The sequence below is a fragment of the Podarcis raffonei genome, chromosome 3, assembly GCF_027172205.1.
Source record: "Podarcis raffonei isolate rPodRaf1 chromosome 3, rPodRaf1.pri, whole genome shotgun sequence".
NCBI classification, from domain to species: domain Eukaryota; kingdom Metazoa; phylum Chordata; class Lepidosauria; order Squamata; family Lacertidae; genus Podarcis; species Podarcis raffonei.
The window spans coordinates 90,742,875-90,761,707 of record NC_070604.1 but is presented as its reverse complement, the minus strand read 5'-3'; the positions used below and the strand labels follow the sequence as shown (position 1 = coordinate 90,761,707).

Genomic DNA, 18,833 nt, shown 5'->3' with positions numbered 1-18,833 from the left:
ACCAGTCAAGTAGCTCCTTGCCCTCACAATTTCCTCATCACATTTGAACACCCTTGTCATATTTTGGACAAAGGTCACTTGAACAGCCTGTTCTCAGTTCTCCAAGGGTTGGTTGACAATCGCTGGGGCTTCAGCTGGTACGAAACCTTCTCTGGAGTCCCCCCCCCCCCCTTCTCCTCATAATATTTGCACTGACCCTCAATTCTGGGGAGTTCTACAGTGGTTTGAAGCAAAATATACCTCTCTAATTCAAGGATGAACAACAAATGACATGACAGTTACATAACAAACTCCCTAGCAGAATACTGTGCGACCGACTCATGTATTTCCTGCACAGTCAATGTAAACAGCCTTCTAAGGGACAGCCTAGTCCTCAGAGAGCAGCCAGAAGAGAATGCCGTTCTGGTCACTCACCTGCTTTGCAAACTCCTCTATACTTCAGGAACCAGATCCTCACATTTTTAAATTTGCCATCTCTTGGGACAGCCGCAGAACTTGGCTGTGAGGGTCTTCTCCCTTAGCGCTCTTGCCTTCACCTGTAGGTCAGATGGCAGTTTTGGAAAGCTGCAGGGATCTCTGTCTCAGGCCAACCCTTGACTCACCCTTAACAAGTTATACATACAGAGCAGGCAAACAGTGTCACATACCGTGAACAAACAAGGCTGCATAGCAACAACTTCTTCAAAGAAGTATTAAGATGCAGGAGTGAGGAAGAGATTTTCCTGGTAGGCGTCTCCCTGGCTGTTTGACTGAGTGACCTTGACTGCAACCAGACAATTAGGAAGCCACAGGTTTCAAACAACAATGGAAAAGGGTTGGATATTCTGGGATTCTACACGCCTGTAACCAGATCCGATAAGCATTCACAAAACAGCAAACATTCCCACACCCGCACACACACGTTTTGAAAGCTCTATTTATGAATGAGAGGAGAAAACAAACTTCTGTTGATGGCAGGATATAATATCTGTGTTACACCCTTCCCTAAATTGGGTATTCCTTCATGAAGGAATAATTGAGGGTTGAGGGTACAACTTGCCTTGCAACTCTTATGCCATATATCCTCCAAACAACCTTGTGAGGTAGGCACCACCAGTGATGAATGAGGATGCTTACACTCAGTGCTATTTTTCCAGAGAAAGAGGTGCTGGAGCTCATCGTGAACTTTTCCCTTGTTGTCTTAGAATGGCAGTGGTGCCCTACTGAGAGGTGCCAGAACTGAGCTCCGGTGAGCTCCAGCTGAAAAAAAAGGCCTTGCTTGCACTTCTTTTCAGGTGAATCCATAACTGTTCTACTTCTTCTCCAGCAAACATATTTTGATCCCAGACTGCCACTATTTTGGGGTGGGATAGAATCACATTCCTTGTGCAATAAATCTGCCCCCAGCCAACAAAAAAACACTGTACAGGGTAAAAGTAAAGTGACAGGGTAATACACTGGAAAGTGTGGGATGGAATAACATTCGTACAATGCAATGTATACACACACTCCAAATAAATCAGAACTGATGCTCAATAAATAGCCCGCACATCTAACCTTCCTGCAAACTTTGTGCAGACAAATCAGGGTGAATGCTCAACAAACAGGTCATCCAGAAGCTACCATAACTGACTTACCAGTCTAATTTCTTTTTCCCTCACACTTTGAAACCATTCCTGTGTTTATTTAATTTCAAGTCTGTGAACTGCAAAAAAGGAATCTCATTGCACAGGACTGCCTCATTCAAACTGCACCCAGGAAGGACGTGCACACACACACACAAGAGAGAGGAGGGGGGAAAGAGAGGGAGAAGGAGATTACATAAGCATTAATTAGAGCCCAACAAAGAGGGCCACTTTTCATACAGAACTGCCACTTACTACCCGACCTAGAGCAACAGAAGGGGATTAATAATTCACCACCAAAAATCTGAACAGGGTCCTGCAGAGACACGGACGGCAAACTCTGCAGTCCTAGCTGCAAGAGCATGCTGACTTCTAAAGTAGCCTACAGTGCTAAAGAGAAATGAAATAAACTATTGATAGAAGCAAGATTCTGGGAAAGATGATTGCATGATAGTCACTCATTTGCAAAAACTCCCCATGCTGTTTTTCATTTCCTTCCCCCTCCCCCCCCCACAAGCAGAATTGTCCTACAATATTAGGAAGTTTCAGGGCTATATATATATATATATATATATATATATATATATATATATACACACACACTATCTGCTCACAGGCACAGAGCACCTGCAAACACTACATTCTGACAGCTGGAGTGTAAAGCATGGATAGAACATGCAATCCAAATATAATTGGTATGTCCTGGAGAATCCAAGCATGAATATTGCATATTATTTTTGCTGTGGGAGAAATAGCCACAGTCCATTTATAAACCATGAGAGATAGCGCCAGATTGGTTAATCATTTCCAATTCTGCTTCTGCTTCTTATTTTGAGGCCACAACTCCCCCTTACATTTAAAAGCACTATGATGCCACTTTAACACTTATAGCTCCCCCAAAACATCCTGGGAATTATAGTCTGCTAATGGTGCTGAGAGCTGTTAAGGAGGCCACTCATCCCCGCATAGAGCTACAACACCAAGAGTGGCTCAATAAACAATGAACCCAATGAACTCCAAAAACTGTAGCTCTATGATGGCAATAAAGGTCTCTTAACAGTTCTCAGCATACTTAACAGTTCCTAGGATGTTTGGGATGGTCAAAATGGTACAGTGGTACTTTGGGTTACATACGCTTCAGGTTACAGACTCTGCTAACTCAGAAATAGTACCTTGGGTTAAGAACTTTGCTTCAGGATGAGAACAGAAATGGCATGGTGGCGGCGCAGTGGCAGTGGGAGGCCCCATTAGCTAAAGTGGTACCTCAGGTTAAGAACAGTTTCAGGTTAAGAACAGACCTCCAGAACGAATTAAGTACCTGAGGTACCACTGTATAATAGTTCTTAAAATGTATGGTGTGGATGTGGCCTAAATTAATCCCAAATGGAGTTTGTTTAAGCTTTGTGGCCTAAATGTTAATTACAACATTCAGTGAAATCAAAGCCATTGGCTCTCTTTCTTTCTTTGGTTGCAAGGCATGGCAGGAGGCAATGGCGGCCACCAACTTGGATGGCTTCAAAAGAGGATTAGACAAATTCAAGGAGAAGAGGGCTCTCAGTGGCTACTGGCCATGACGACTATGCTCTGCCTCTGTAGTCAGAGATGGTAATGCTTCTGAATACCAGCTCCTGGAAATAACAGGAAAGGAGAGTGCTTTTGTGTTCAGGTTCTGCTTGTGGGTTTCCCACAAGCATCTGGTTGGCCACTGTGGGAACAGGATGCTGGACTAGTGACGGAAACCAGCCGTCACAAATGGTGCACAGCATAGAAAAAAGACACAGAGAGACAGCAGTATTTTCAGGATGGAGGGCAGCTCCTCCAAACTTCTCTCCTGTCCGGTACTTTTATTATCCTTTGTCTCTCCCTCTCGCATGGCCGTTTGCCAAATGTCTCACATTACCTCATCCGGTCATGGCTTTTACTACGCCCATCACCATATAAGGTAATCACTGCCCAGAGGAAACACAACTCCATTTAAGGTCAATACATTCTAATACATTGTAAGGCAGAGAGTGCTGGTCATCGAGGTCAGGGGGCACCCTGCAGTATTACAAGCTCTCTGCCATGGCTTTATGACTCCCACAGACTAGACAGGCCAATGGCCTGATCCAGCAATCTCTTCTTAAGAACCACCATGAACTTGTGTTAGCAGCTGCTGACACAGATGTCATTTATGGGTGTCAAAGTGAATAAGACCTTCATTGAATTAATGCTGATAATTCCAGCTCACTGATAAGCGAATGCGGCAAGACTTCCTTTTGCAGAATACGTGCTGAATCTTCCAAAAGACTTGATCTTCCACTTGTTAGGCAACTCTAGCAATAATCATGCATTCTCCCAAGAAGGAGGCATTGATTCTTAATCAAGAATTTATAAAGGAGTAGAGGGAGATACTCCAGCAGCCAAGTAATTGGCTCTGGGGGAAAGCGCATCCTGAGTATTAAAGAGACCCCCCTCTGGAGTGTAAATAGACATGGCTGTAGCAGCTCAGGAATTAAGGCAAATAGCTAAATTCAATTCATTGTTTGAAAGCCTCCTGAGCTATAACAAATACTTGAGCCATAGGGACAAAAGAGGAGGTTAATGGGAATTTTTAATGTATAGTCAGGCTTCCTCAACCTCAGCCCTCCAGATGTTTTTGGCCTACAACTCTCATGATCCCTAGCTAGCAGGACCAGTGGTCACGGATGATGGGAATTGTAGTCTCAAAACATCTGGAGGGCTGAGGGTTGAGGAAGCCTGGTATAGGTGGCTTTTAGACATGAGGCTAGTGGCAGAATGTGCTTGTCATGCCTTATTCCACGTGGAGCATTGACCAAAAACTAAATAGCGGAAATGCAGTATGGGAAACTCAGTGGTAGGAGCTAATTTCTCGAATGCTGTACTCGGGGGCTTGTAAAATAAACCCATGCATCCTCCTTCAGCTATACCTTTATGAACTGCTTACGTGCATAAGAACCATGTGATCTGAAGATAGCCTCACTAGGCTTCCTGTGGCTTAACAGTATACTTTGACTTTGCCCCAGAGTTCCAGAGGAAAAGATGAGGGCAAGAAAACATAAGCTCTTAATGGGCTCTAAACAGGGTTAAGATGGGACTGTGAATAAAACATTTTAAAAAATGGACTCCCACATGAATTTTTTAGAGTGGCTGCAAGGATTTGGCCTAAAACAGTCATTTATATAGCACTTTATTACACTGAAACATGAAATGGCTTTCCTCCACTAATAACAAATTTAAGGCAAGAGACATGCTCTTGTCTTGAATTTAGGCTTGAAGTCTGCAAGTGATATACACTTGCAGGATATTATTTGTAACTGTAATAGTTCCAAGAGTTCCAAACTTTAACTAGGGGATATCATTGTAGGCAGAAAAAAAGAGAAAAGGAAGGTCACACATTGTACATGCATTACAATCAGCTTTTACTTGGCATGGTGGTGGCAGTGTGTGTGTGTGTGTGTGTGTGTGTGTGTGTGTGTGTGTTATTTTATTTTTTGCAGAGAGATTGCAGAGAGAGCTGAAGGAGCTATACAGGAGAGGCCGCTCCGTTCCACGCCCATGGCATGCACACACATCCCACAGGTTTGCATTGTACTGTATTCCAAAACCCTGAAAAATCTGTGTTCAGAGATGATAGAGGGATAGAAATAATAATAAGATGCCTCTATCATTACATGTTCCACTTCCTTAAATGTTATTCTCCTTCTCTGTTCTTTAAGAAGCTATAATCAGGGCAAACTGGTGTCTCACAGCAAAAAAGGAAGGAAAAAGATTTAAAAGATTTCTAACCGATGTTTCAGGGCATACTGCAGTCCCAAGGCAATTTACAAAAAGTTAAAATACAACACAATAAACAACAACAACCTACCCCCATCAATCCCATCAATTTATGAGCAGCATCAATAAACTGTTTTAAAAGTGCAGCATGTTAAAAATTAACCAAATGCAGATTGAATTAAGAGTTTCCTTAAAAGCTAGCAGCGATGAAACCATGTATGTTTCCCTAGGAAATGAGTTCCAAAGATTTGCAGCCGCCACCACAAAAGCCTGGCCCTGCCAATTTAACAGCTCTTACTGGAAGGTCAGAAAGCAATGCTTCAGATGAATATCTTAAAGTCTGAGCAAACAGTAGAAAGTATTTTGAATAAGAAGAATTTTCAGGAGAGAAAGCCAAGTTGGCCGTGCTTGAATTATAGGAGCCAGAAGCAGGCCCAGCTCTCTTACCTGTGTTATTGGCTCTGTTAAGAACGCTATGAGGGACCATAATGTGGCTAGAGTGAGAGGAAGTCAGGGATGGAAGCTGTGCATTTTGCAAAATACAGCGGCATCAAGCCCTAGCAGAATTAATAGTAGGGAAGCTTTGATATTTTAATTCTTCAAGGCAGTAGCAGTCCTTCATTTTACTGGACCCAAGTTTCGTTCAGCAACAATCCACCATGAAGTAGTTGAGCAGCTTTAGGGCTACAAAGCTTTGCGAAACATTAGAAAGGCAAACTGCTTTAACAAAATAAAACACACTTTTGATGGCCTTTGGCAGGCTCCTTCATATCACTCTGCGTAGATGCTGCTGCCTGATTGCAAGAGGAACATGAGCAGCACTTAATGCTTTTTCGTTATATCCTGAGAAAAATCAAGGGATGCCGGTGATTTCTTCTTAGTAAGAAGGAAAAGTAAATTTAAAAAGAAACTTGTCTTCTCTTAAGTTAAGGTATTGGGGGAGACTAGAATTATGGGCTAGAATTTTTCTATCCAATCCGCATGCAGGGCCAGAACCTCAGAACAGTGCAGAAGGAAAGAAGGGGAGGTATCTAGAGCTGTCCAGCTGCCAGCATTGGCCAAGGACCTGAGCCTCAGGCTCCTCAAGGATAATTAGACAGAAAAGACTGGCTGCTGTTGCAGTCAATGCTAATCCATAAAGGAGGAGAAGAGGTGCAACTCTCCTCTTGGACTCAGCAGCCAACTTCCTACACAGCTTTCACTTCCTATGGCTTAGGATCAGAGATTAACTCCTCGCTAAGCAGGAGAGTCTTAAGGCTCAGAGTGAACAGGTTGAGCCCTGGACATTCAGTGCCTAGCCATTCTACCATTCTGTAATATTCATGAACTATTCCTTTGGATATATAGACTTATATATGTTAAGGTTCTTTTATTATTTACATAGAAACTCAGAAAAAGAAATATTACTAAAGCTAGAACAAATTATTATGTTTCAAAAACCAGATATATGGCTCCCTATGGATGGTCCAATACAGCAAGGGGGTGGGTGAAGGTGTCTAATGATTACACTGTGTACTTCCTGATAATTTTACTGAAATTGTTGTAAGCCCCTCTGGAATGACAGGTCCTCATTAGCTCCACTGTAATATAAACTGGCACGGGAAGGGTCGTAGGTCAACAGAAGGATCCAGGTTCAATCACTTGCATCTCCAGGTAGGGCTAGGGAAGACTCATGCCTGAAACACTGGAGACCAGCTAAAAGCCAGTATAAGCAATACTGAGATGGACCACTGGTCCGACTTAGAATTAGACAGGTCCCTAAGCATCCATTCATTTCCTACAGCAAGAGATCTCCACCAAGATCTCTTCCTAAAAATCTATGTGTGTATGGTATATGTGTGATGAAGGGCACATCCTCGCAGAATTCACACAGAGCTTTTCATTAATATTAATAATAATAATAATAAATTAATTGTATTTATACCCTGCCCTCCCCAGCCAAGACCGGGCTCAGGGCGGCTAACACCAAATATATAATACATTAAAAACACAAAATCAAACGACTGATTAAAATACAGTTCAAAATCACATTTAAAATCAAAATAAAATTAGGTGGGAACCCACGAATCACAACTGTAGGGTAAGGAATATTAAATGTTCACCAGGCCTGGCCACCCGTGCTGGTCCCATGTGGGCCGATAGAAGGAGCCAAAAGGCCACTTACATACAGGGTCCCACAGAAAGAGGGAAGAAGGAAGAAGGAAGGGAGTCAGACTGGACCCCACCCGGCCAAAGGCCTGGCGGAACAGCTCTGTCTTGCAGGCCCTGCAGAAAGATGTCAGATCCCACAGGGCCCTGGTCTCTTGTGACAGAGCATTCCATTTAAAAATATACGGCAGCTTCAATGTATTTTAAAGGGGAAAGCATCAAGACTATTCAGACTCATTTGGAGTCAAAGGCCTGTATATAAACTCTGCTGGGCTTGTCATGACCCAAATCAACAGCACTAGCAAAGAAAATACTTCGTGTCATTACAGGTCATGACCCACAGACTGAGAAACCCCCTCAATAGTCCCCCCTTCCATACAAAAGCAAGCAAGTTAGCATAAAGCAAAAGGTTAATATACTAATTAGCATCATTCATATGCAGAAGGAATGGGTGCCCTGCGCTACAAAAAGAGAACAGTATTCAAGACCAGGAACACTAAAAGACATAATCACAAGCAATGTATGGCCAGGTCAGGACCTGGAGAGCAAACAGTCTGCTCACATAACCGGTAATATATTCAATGGCAAAATAACTCTGCTATGTGTGGAATGAAAAAAATAAGATTAGCACAGTTTAAATGCCAAGGAACAAGGAGATAGGCCAGAATACCCGACCTCAGAGATCGGCAGAGTTGTCTTAAATCTGGCCCATTAATATAAAACTGTGTGTGTTTAAAAAATAAAGAGGGGGTAGCTCTGATCAGTGTAACCACACTTAATTGAATTCTACTTCTAAATTTCGTAAACTGATCTGAAGAGCAACCTTCTCCCATCCAATCCAAGTTCAGATTGTGGTGAGGTGTTCTCTAGCTGCTTCCGCCTTCAGAAATGAGGCAAGTGGGTGGCAGCCAGAGAGATGGGCTTTTCAGTGGTGGCCCTCAGCTTCTGGAATTGCCTTCACAGAGAGGTTCACCTGGTGCCTTCTTAACTTCAGTTTTAGATGCCAAGTTAAGACCTTCAGTGGCAAACAACTATATGATAAAAACTCAGCACACAGGTTGGTTTAATTGTTAAATTATTGTTGTTTAGTCTTCCAGCCTACTGCCATCTGGGTTTTATTATTATTATTATTGATTGCAGCATTTTAAAGTGTCTTTATTCATGACTCCTTTGGTAAATTTGGTTCAAACTGAGAAGCACAAGAAAGAGACATACTCCAGGATAGGGAAGGCAGACAGAGAGAGAGAGAGACGTTCTTGACTAGAGCAACTTTTTATCTGAACTGTGATTGGCTTCTCACTAACCTCAACTGCCCACTTTCCTATACTTGCCACAAAGAAAGTGATCCTTTTAACTCTGAGATGTTTAAATTTACTGCCTCCACACTTTTTCAGTGCCATTGCAGAACAGATCGTAGCAATGCATTGCTGTGCATTTTGAGTGCACTCTGCCTAGCAGGCTACTTGCTTTTACAACACTTAAAGAGTCCCCTAAGAAACAGCTCACTTTAGAGCAGTAAATAAATCCTATTCAGCTCTGCTTCCTCCAAATCAGCTGAAAGCTACTTGGCAAATGGCAGAAACCACAAAGCAAAGGGAACATTTGCTGCAACAACGACAGAAAGAAAAGCAACCTACCTCCATTCTCAACTAGATGCCCCAAATTAACACTTGGGGGAATTGCTTCAGAATTTCCACAGTGAGGCAGGTCTAATGTTGGGGTTCTGCACTCCCCAAAACATCATTTGCCCCTGCCCCTCTGAATCCTTCCTTGGATGTGTTTTGCTAGATACGAAAGCACCATTACCACTTGCTAAGGAATTAAGCTTGCAAGCAGCACATAAGGAGATTCATTAATGCATTAGACAGGCGTGGTTTGATTGGCTCCTTTTTTTAGGCATTTGGCACATGGGATGCAAACAGATCTGTGGGACCTGGGTGTCAGGGGAGACCAGGCGACCTGCCAACATGCTAGCTTTAAAAAGGAGAAAGAAAGTCAGCACCAGTTCCTGAGTGTTAAAGAATTTTCAGTCAAAAGTCAGATCACTGATGCCCATAAAACCAACAAGCAGAAGCTTCCCCCCCCCCTTTCCATGGGAAAACCACATTAGTGCTTCTGTACCACTGAAAATGAATTCCTTCCTAGCATTCTTAATTTCCTCCTCACCTTCTGGGGTGCTTTTTAACCAATACTGGCCAGTATTGATGGAAAGTAAAAAGAAACATTATCAATTGCACATGGAACAGCAGTTTTGATGAGACATTGTGATAGGAAATTGGGGTCTGCTTTCCTTCCTATAGGGGCCACTGTCCTGCACACCCATTGGACAGCTAGAGTAAATGCACATCTGCGTTATCAAAAGAAGAAACAAGACACAGCACACATTGAAGGGGAGGTGGAAGCAATCTGATTTGGGAGGAAATTCTTTTTCCATCAGTTCTTGATTTAATAATCGTGGAAGGGTCCCTTCCAACTGTACAATTCTATGTACTGTACCCATCTCTGAATTTTGCAATGCAGTTCTCCTCCCAAGTGATGGGTTAAAAAAAATGCACATAGTGCCGTAAAGTATCCATAAAAATGCATATATTCATGAAAATAACATACACAGATGCACTATTTTAGGGGAGATTGCTTTATATTAGGCAAAACTGAATGTAAGCACGTACACTGGGAGAAATTCATACAAAAATGTTGATGAATATTCATTGTGGAACACACACACACTTATAGTCAAATGCAAACTGAGGTGGAAATGTGAATAACTGCACTCATTAATGGGAAAAAGAGAAACCAAAATTGACAGATTTCCCCATTTGAATCATACAAAAGATTGACACTCAAAGCATTTTTGGGGTGGGGGTGGGGCAGAGAAAACAATCCCGATGCTTGGCCATTATTCTTGCACACAAAAATGGAACACATGATGGCTGGCCTTAGTGGGAAAGATTCCTGGCACAGCCAATTAAAAGTTTTAGCTGCTGCAGTCCCATCCTTTGACAAATCTCTACCTAAATTTCCACTTGCTGATCTCGCAGTTACTCCTGGCCTTGTAATCAATAACATTTAATTCCACCAGGCTTCATAAACAATGCTGACAAGTAATAGCAGGAGCAGCTCCAAGATCAGATAAACACCCCAAACACAGACGTGGGTAGATATACATTCCAGCTGCAGCGGCAATCAGTAATACACCTCGAGTAATGACAGGCCCAACAGTATATAACCAGGAATTAGACAGGGAGGTCTCCACAAATCATTACATTCCCAGAGCTGTAAAACATTAGACGTCAGGGCAGAAACTATTCAAGGACTAATTGGAAAGGAAAGAAGGACTACAAACCTCTTTCTAGGGATGCTTCACACAGCGCCAGGGCTGGCCCTACCATTGGGCAGAGTGAGGCAGTTGTCTCAGGTAGCAGATGCTGGAGGTGTCAATAGTGTGCCAACACTGCCCCCATTCTCCCTGAGCCCCCCAAGCTAGCCTGTTCTGCATCTCCTGCCCTCAGGTGCAGTGGAGGATGTTTTCCCATCATCAGCACTAAAGCAGAGTCAACTGCCCACCTGGTCAGATTTTGTATGAGGAATGTGAGAGCACCATCTTGTCCTTCACCTCAGGCAGCAAAATGTCAAGGGCTGGCCTGGAAAACCAAGTAACTATCTACAAGCAAAGCATTCTGTGCAGAAATTTACACACGGGCAGCACACAGAGTTTAAATTACAATGTGGTTGGGAGGTTACAAGGTTTTTCTAGAACCCATATGTGAGGTATCATTTTTCTTCTCCTTCCTATACAGAAGTGCCTTTTCTTCTTTTGCTCATGAAGAACTATTCTGACACTTTTAGCTCCATCAAATACTAATAAGTCGGTGGAACAGGCACAGTGAGTCACGTATCATACTTTAAAAGTAGGGCCGAGCCTGTATTCCTCAGGAGAGGGGGTTTTCCGGGGGGGGGCGGGAAACAGATAATTTTATTCAGCTCACCCTTATCTAGTAATGAGAGCCATTTTGCTGAATATTCTCCTTCTCCTTCTTTGTTTGGCTGCTGCCATTTTTTACCCACAATACCTCATAACGACACTAATTCCAGGGCATTGGGGAGAATGCAAAATCCTGCCACAGTTTCAGCTGCCACCACAGACAATAGAAAGAGTAGCAGCAATAAAACCAAAACAAAATAGCCAACCACAAAAAAATAGAAAACTCTCTGCAACAAGCTGTGTTGTTTCTGCTGCCAATGTTCATGTTAATCCCCATCTCCAAGAAACTGCTGAAGAAATTCTCCTCCCTCTGGATAATATTTGGCAAAATGAGACACAAAAACCCTCCTTTTTCTGCCCCTAAATAAGAGGAAGAATTTTGGGCTGCCATTTTCATTCAGCTTTATTGTAAATTTATTTCCTGTGTGAGAAGAGTTTACGTTGCTTAAAGTGACAGACATGTTAGCCCTATTCAGGTTTTCATTCTCTGGGTTTCCACAATGGGTGGAAAGACCAAACCTGTTCACAGAAGATGACAGGAGATGGAAAATGGAAACAAAGGAGCATAGGTTTCTATAAAGGGGGTGGGAGCAACCATGAGGGGACATTTATAGAGGAAACACAGTGGGGAGAGCTGTACATGTAAATGGCAAAACCGCTCAGGAGATGAAAAGCAGGTTCATTTCCTGTCCATTCTGCCAAGCGTTCCCGCTCTTACAGACACAAATAGCTCAATTCATCAAGTACATCCTGATTGTTCAAATAAGTGTCAGGTGACTGTGAAAATGTCTATGGCTTGAGAACAATGATGGTGTATATTTGGGAACTAGCTGATTATCAGGAAATGAAAACCCAATAAATGTTCCACCATACAGAGATGGTGCAGTGGGCATTGCGGAAGGGGAACTTAAATCTATTAAGGCCTCATCTGCACTGTTTGTTAAGGGTGCCAAATGTTGTTGTTGTTTAGTCGTTTAGTTGTGTCCGACTCTTTGTGACCCCATGGACCAGAGCACGCCAGGCACTCCTGTCTTCCACTGCCACCTATTCCCTTCATAGAGCTACTGTTCATGATCAATCCTTGTTCCCATAGAGCTCTGGGAATTGTAGTTCTGTAGGGGCAATACAGGTTCCCCTGTCAACTCTCAACACCTCTTAACAGACTACAGATCCCAGGATTCTTTGGGGGAAAGCCCAACTGTTAAAGTGGTACGATACCAACAGCACTGGGAGGCAACAGCCAAACCATCATTTTGAGGTGCAGCCTGGATACCCTGTCTAACAACACAGCACCTGAAACAGAGAAGGAACTTGCGGCGCTTCCCAATGTTGTTAGACGACAACCAGCATCAGTCCCAGCCAGCATGGCTAGTGGTCACAGATGCTGAGAACTTTAGTTCAGCAATATCTGGAGGATCACAAGTTCCCCATCGTGAACAATGGTGCTGTTAGAAAGGATTGCCTTTGTTAGCTATTGTTCTGCCGTTTCATGGCATTGCTCTTTGACATTGTAATTTTAAATTTCATGTCTGTATTATTAAGTTTCTACTGTAAGGTGAAGGTCTTTTACACACACCGTATTTGTACACAACCGAACACACACATGGTGCCAGGATCCTGGAAATGGGGAGCACCCTGGGGAGGAGTCCTGGCTCGCAAGGAGACCCTTCCCAGAGCCCAAAGAGGGCGTCCCCTTCACGCACTGGGGAGGGTCTCCTTGTGAGCAGGAGGCCTCACCACCTAAAAGCTGCTGTGCAGGGTAGCATGGCAGCAGCACCTACCCCTCCCCTCTGCTGTGTGAGAGCTGGGTTGTCCCTCCAACACGACTCTGTGGACCCATCAGCTGTGCCGGTCCACGGACTTGCGCTGTCCCTCCAGCTTTCATGAGTGGAGGAATGGCATGGCTCCATGGATTGGCACAGCTGAAGGGCAGAGAAGGTTCTTCCCCATCCATCAGCTCAGCTGATACTGGTGAGTCCCCCATTTTACGCGCTTTTGTATATGCACGTATATGGAACGTATCCCCTGTGTAAACGGGGAGTCAACTGTATATAAATATTCATATAAATGAATGAACGAAATGCTAATACAGTGGTACCTCGGGTTAAGAACTTAATTTGTTCTGGAGGTCCATTCTTAACCTGAAACTGTTCTTAACCTGAGGTACTACTTTAGCTAATGAGGTCTCCCACTGCTGCCACGCCACCGCCACCACACGATTTCTGTTCTCATCCTGAAGCAAAGTTCTTAACCCAAGATACTATTTCTGGGTTAGCGGAGTCTTTAACCAGAAGCGTCTGTAACCCGAGGTACCACTGTACTATTTAATTACTATTGGGAAGTGTGCATTGTCCTAGAGATAGCTACAGCTGCCACATGGTAGCATGGTCGTCCCTCCTCACCCCTTAGCACATGAACTGCAAGCAAAAGTAAAACTTCTCAAGTAATACCATAGTCTTGCCAATGAATTGTCTTGCTACACTGTAGGTTATTAACCATTAACTATTAAAGCTTTCTTTCAAGGGGCTCAAGGTGGGGGGAGGGTAGCATGAATAAGTTTTCCCTGTTTTCTCCCTTACTATCACTCAACACTGATATACAGATATTTCCTATGCTTTTTAGAGAAGTACGTGAAGGGTGCTCATCAAGTATTTTCAAACGTAAAGATTTAAACAGATCCAAGCTTTCCATGTGCCCTAGAGGTGACAGAATACACAGGATGACTATTGGATATGAAACAAGCACAGTTTAAGGGAACATTCTTCCTAAAAATCATCCTGTGTTGCAGAGAAAGTTCTGAAGCTAAGAGCCAGAGCATAGATTGATTCCTATGGGTTCTGGCAAGCACTCTAAGTCAGCTGAAGAAAAGCCCGTTCACTTGTGGTGGTGGGATGAGGAAGAGAGAAGAGGGTCTGTTAGCAGGTAAGAGGGTGAGATAGTCCCCTGGGAATACTCAACTCCAATTCAGAAAAATAGCTCAGAGCAACAAGTTCCCTTAAGCAAGTTACCGAGTGTGTGTGTCTAACATTTCAAGCGAACTTACCTCAATCAAAATTAAAAAGTGGCACTAGTCGTCTTGTCCAAATGGATGTGAGAGGCTCTTCATCTTCAACTCATTGATGTGGGCATGAAAGAGATTCTTGTTGATCCCAGTCTCTCGCAGCAACTGTTGCCATGGTTATAAATCATTTCTTTTTGCCCCCCAATGGTCAGCGACAGAATATAAAGAATGGGCTTACGAGGTAGGAGCAAATCCAGTGTGCATAGACTGGTTCCTCTCTCAGAAGTGTGATACCAGCCAGCAATAGATGCTGTCAGTTTCATTGCCTGCACTTCAGAAAGCCAGGTTAGAGAGAGAAATCTCTGGATGAGACCCAGATAATAAAGAGAGTTTTTAAAGTCACAAGCAGAGAGATTAAAACAGAGCAACCTTTCCACATTCATGTACAAATGAAAATGGGGTGGGTTTTTTCTTTTTCCGAGCAAAGGAGGAGGTGGGAAGAATCAATGCCATTCTGTATGAAGTACAGAATAGATTGTTTTGCTACCAGTATGTGAATTGGGCAGCTGCGTGATCAGCAGGATAAATTCACACCATATTTTATTATATTATTATTATTATTATTATTATTATTATTATTATTATTATTATTATTATTATTTCTTACCAGGTTTCCATGGTGGATTAAAACAAAATAAAATACAGTATATTATCAATTTAAAAATGCACAATCAGAAGCATTGCTATAATGCAATTTGGAATATAGCACTTCTGAAAAACAGATGCAAAAATTTCAATTACTAATTCAGCCAATCTTACTGCCGCCCCCTCTTGCATCTTATATGGTAACTGCAACTAATGGCTTATAGTAAGAGAGAGGGGGAGAGTATAGGATATGTGTAGAGGCATCATAGCAAGGACAGAGGTGGAAGAGAAGCAAAGTACTGTCTATGGACCCCTGGTCCCAGAAAGCTGTGATCTGGAGCTCAGCCACAGCATATGTGTTCAGTGCTCAGTTGTGTTTGTTTTTCTTCTACCAAGAGGTTTTGGGCAGACTATATTAAGCAATACTTGTTTTGAAACCTTTTTTTTTTAATTGCACTTTAAAAAAACAAACATCTGGAAATTATGGTAAGACAAACATGACCAAAAGGAATGGAAGAATGCACACTGACATTTCCAAGCACTTTGTCAGGAAAGAAAGGAAAGTTGAGATTCTCAGGGTGTCAAATTCCATATTAGGTTTTATATTTGCATAACGTGAAGCTAATACAGAGAAGAAAATATTGTTTCTAGAACAGAATGCCATTGAACCAAAGTTCCAGTAAATGAAACATTTAATTTTTTAAAAAAAGGTTTCTAGATCTAATGTTTCATACAAACTTTTAAAATGTGTACTTTCTGGTAGTGATTTAGACCTCAGAGCAGATCTAGCCTGGCCTTTCTGAACTCCGAGGATGGATTGTTCACACTCCTGATTCTTACTCATTTGCTATCTACTCCAATGCTACCAGACTCTACACCATCCTTTACGTTACAGTGGATGGATGGGCAAGTGGGCAGGTTTGAGAGATATTAACTTGCCACTTCCCCCCTTCCTAAATAGAGTTCAGTTGTGCAAGGGCACCATACACATCTCGATGTGAATTGCAAATATTTGGGATAATTCGCAGAGAATTGTGAACCTTCAGCTCAAGCGAACGGTTTTCCCTAGGAAAAGGCAACACTGCTCTGTTTAAGAATATGACTGTTCATGCTGCTTGCTGCTTAAGCAAAAGCAGTTGTGTGTGACCTGTGAAAGAAGTTTCCATATCTGACCACAGATTCCACAGCAGCAGCACCTCCCATGAGGTCCAGCTATGCGCACCCCCAGGAGTCTTGTTTGTATTACTGGCGTGAAGAGCAGCACTGGGGAATTAGGCAGTTGCATGAAGTACCATGTCTATTCAGATGCTGGGAATAGAAGCCAAAGCTTGTTACCCAGGCTACTCTCTACGTTTTTGTTTGTTCGGTGGCTTTGTTGGATGTGGAAACAGCAAAGTTTTGGAACCGTTAAGAGCAGGTGAGATCTAAACCACGGAAGAAATTAAATTACCTGTGAAAAGACTAGATAAAATTAAGGTTCTTCCACCCACAGCTACCACAATGTGTTGGTTAACTGAACAGAAGACGTAACAAAAACTGCAGACATCCCTGCAAAAGATTTAAAAATTGCCTAATGGGTGAAATTATTGCAACAAATATCAGGGCTGCCACTATTAAATGCTGCCACAAGAAAACTGGTTTGTCAGCTATAGCCTGTCACCTCCAAGTTGACCTAATGGTAATTTCTGTATGCTAAAGAGGCTTTTTGGTGCTCTCCCCTGCAATAAGTTCCTGATGGAAGTTGAAGCCCATCAACTTCTGGAGGGCCACAGGTTCCCATCCCTGTGCTCAGTTTTGTGCATTGCATTCACCAGTGCTCCCAGTGAAGAGACAAGACAGCCTTAATCCCAAAATAACTGGAGGGAAGAGCTCTCACTGATCCACATTTCAGGCTAAACTGCCCATTAGCCACATAGACATGGTAAGAGATTTTTTATTTCCTTAAATTTACTACCCTGCTCTTCTATACGTGGCTAACAAGGATTACAATTTGCATTTGTAAAACTTAGGGGGGGAAGCAGTAAGCAGTAACAGATAAACAGTTTAGCAAGAGATGTTAGTCCTCTAAAAATTATCACTGCAACAGGAAAAATGCCTGCCAGAAAGTGTGTTGAGTACATGAGAGAAGGCCATGAATGAAGGTGCCAAACAGCCCTCCCTCCCTAGGCAAGGAGTTTCATAATCTTGGGTGCTCAGACGCCCTGGTCTGCTCCTCTTCTAATGCCAGTTTTGGACTGATGCCTCAATGAATGAATGAATGATGGATGGTGGTGGAATTCTTCCAGGCTGATACTAATGTTAACAAGTCAGAACTTCCAAGTGATGGGGCTTAACCACTTAACCACTGGCTTCTAGCATAGAGAGCCTATCAGTTTCTCCCATGGGCTTTGCACTTCGCAGAAGGTAACCCAGAAGTGGAAATCTAAGACAAAGCTCTAATTCAAATGTTAAAAAGCAAGTCTTTCCAAAGTACACCACAGTACCTTGCAATCACTTCTGACCAGAAACTTCCCACCATTCTGTGGCACTAATCTGACACCCACTGGCCATCTTTGGAACTAGATTTCTAGCAGAACAAGAAACTTTGGCACTGAACTCAAAATTATGTGGGGTTTGCCAGGGATAAATGAAGTGTTCTTGGACATCGAAACACTTAGCAGTAAACAAACTGTGATACATTTAAACTAAGTTTGAGGAAGCAATGAAATAAAAATGCTAGGTCTTTTGACAATCACACAGGCAACTAGTTAGCCACTGTGAGAAGAAGCTTCCTGTACTCGATAGGCCATGGACCTGATCCAGCAGGTTCTTGTGTTATTAAGGTTAAGAATAAACAAGTAAACAGTAAGCAAACAGTGTGTCATGCGGTATTTTTTTAAAAATAAGCAGGTTTATTGTGCCATCAGAAAAATTGCGATGCCTGGGGGCTCTACCTAGGTCTTGCCCCAATGATTTCTGTTCTGCCCCCTCAAGTGCTTTTGCCGGGCTGGAATTTGCCCTTCAGGTGGGGTTGCACCTCTTGGTCAAAATGATTAAGATGTGTGCAAATAACCCAACCCTTTTAAAGTCACAATACAGTGGTAGAGGATGGGCTAAATTAGCTTCCACAATAGCGTCCATGACATATTTGAAAGGAATTGCCATCAACATTTTGTGTTGTGAACCACTATGGATGAAAGGCAGTATACAAATTTAATAACATCATTTCAATGTGGTCCAGAAACTGCTTCCATGATTTCCTCAATCACTTGGTTGTTCAAATACAGAACTGGGACCCAGCACATGTATTGGACTCAGAAACAAGGGAAGTTCCTGTTTTGTTTTCCCCCTGAATACTTCCACATGAAATTACCATTTCATAGCTACTCTGGAATATTGCAGTCCTCAAACCACTTTTTCGCCTGTTGCCAAAATTGCATCATTTGCCAAAAGATCCGTAATAGTTGTGCAATACTTTCATTATGTGGAAAGCACTGTTATCTGTGGTAGTGGTACCTTGGGCAAATGCTATTTTGCACCTTTTTTTTCCGTTTTTGACAGGTGGCCTTGTCACTGCAGTTTTTAAAATGGCAGGTAGTTCAGACTGACACAGTGAACACATATAGTGCCGGACACCTATTCTCCTAAACTCCCGTGGAGTCAGAATTCTGTTATATAATATTAAATTAATTTTGAG

At 42.7% G+C, this 18,833-nt stretch overlaps 1 protein-coding gene across 2 annotated transcripts in view; it reads right to left on the bottom strand.

Annotated features, from left to right (window-relative positions):
* The window catches only part of TOGARAM2 (TOG array regulator of axonemal microtubules 2), a 69,703-nt gene extending 55,054 nt beyond the window's left edge, over positions 1-14,649 (bottom strand). Inside the window, exon 1 of one of the 2 annotated variants that reach the window (XM_053382973.1) lies at positions 14,555-14,649. The gene's annotated coding sequence lies outside the window, so the exon portion shown is untranslated. Of the gene's footprint in view, positions 1-9,166; positions 9,351-14,554 lie in introns of those variants that run through there. The other variant, XM_053382974.1, reaches the window with a different exon arrangement.
* Positions 14,650-18,833: the final 4,184 nt, after the last annotated feature.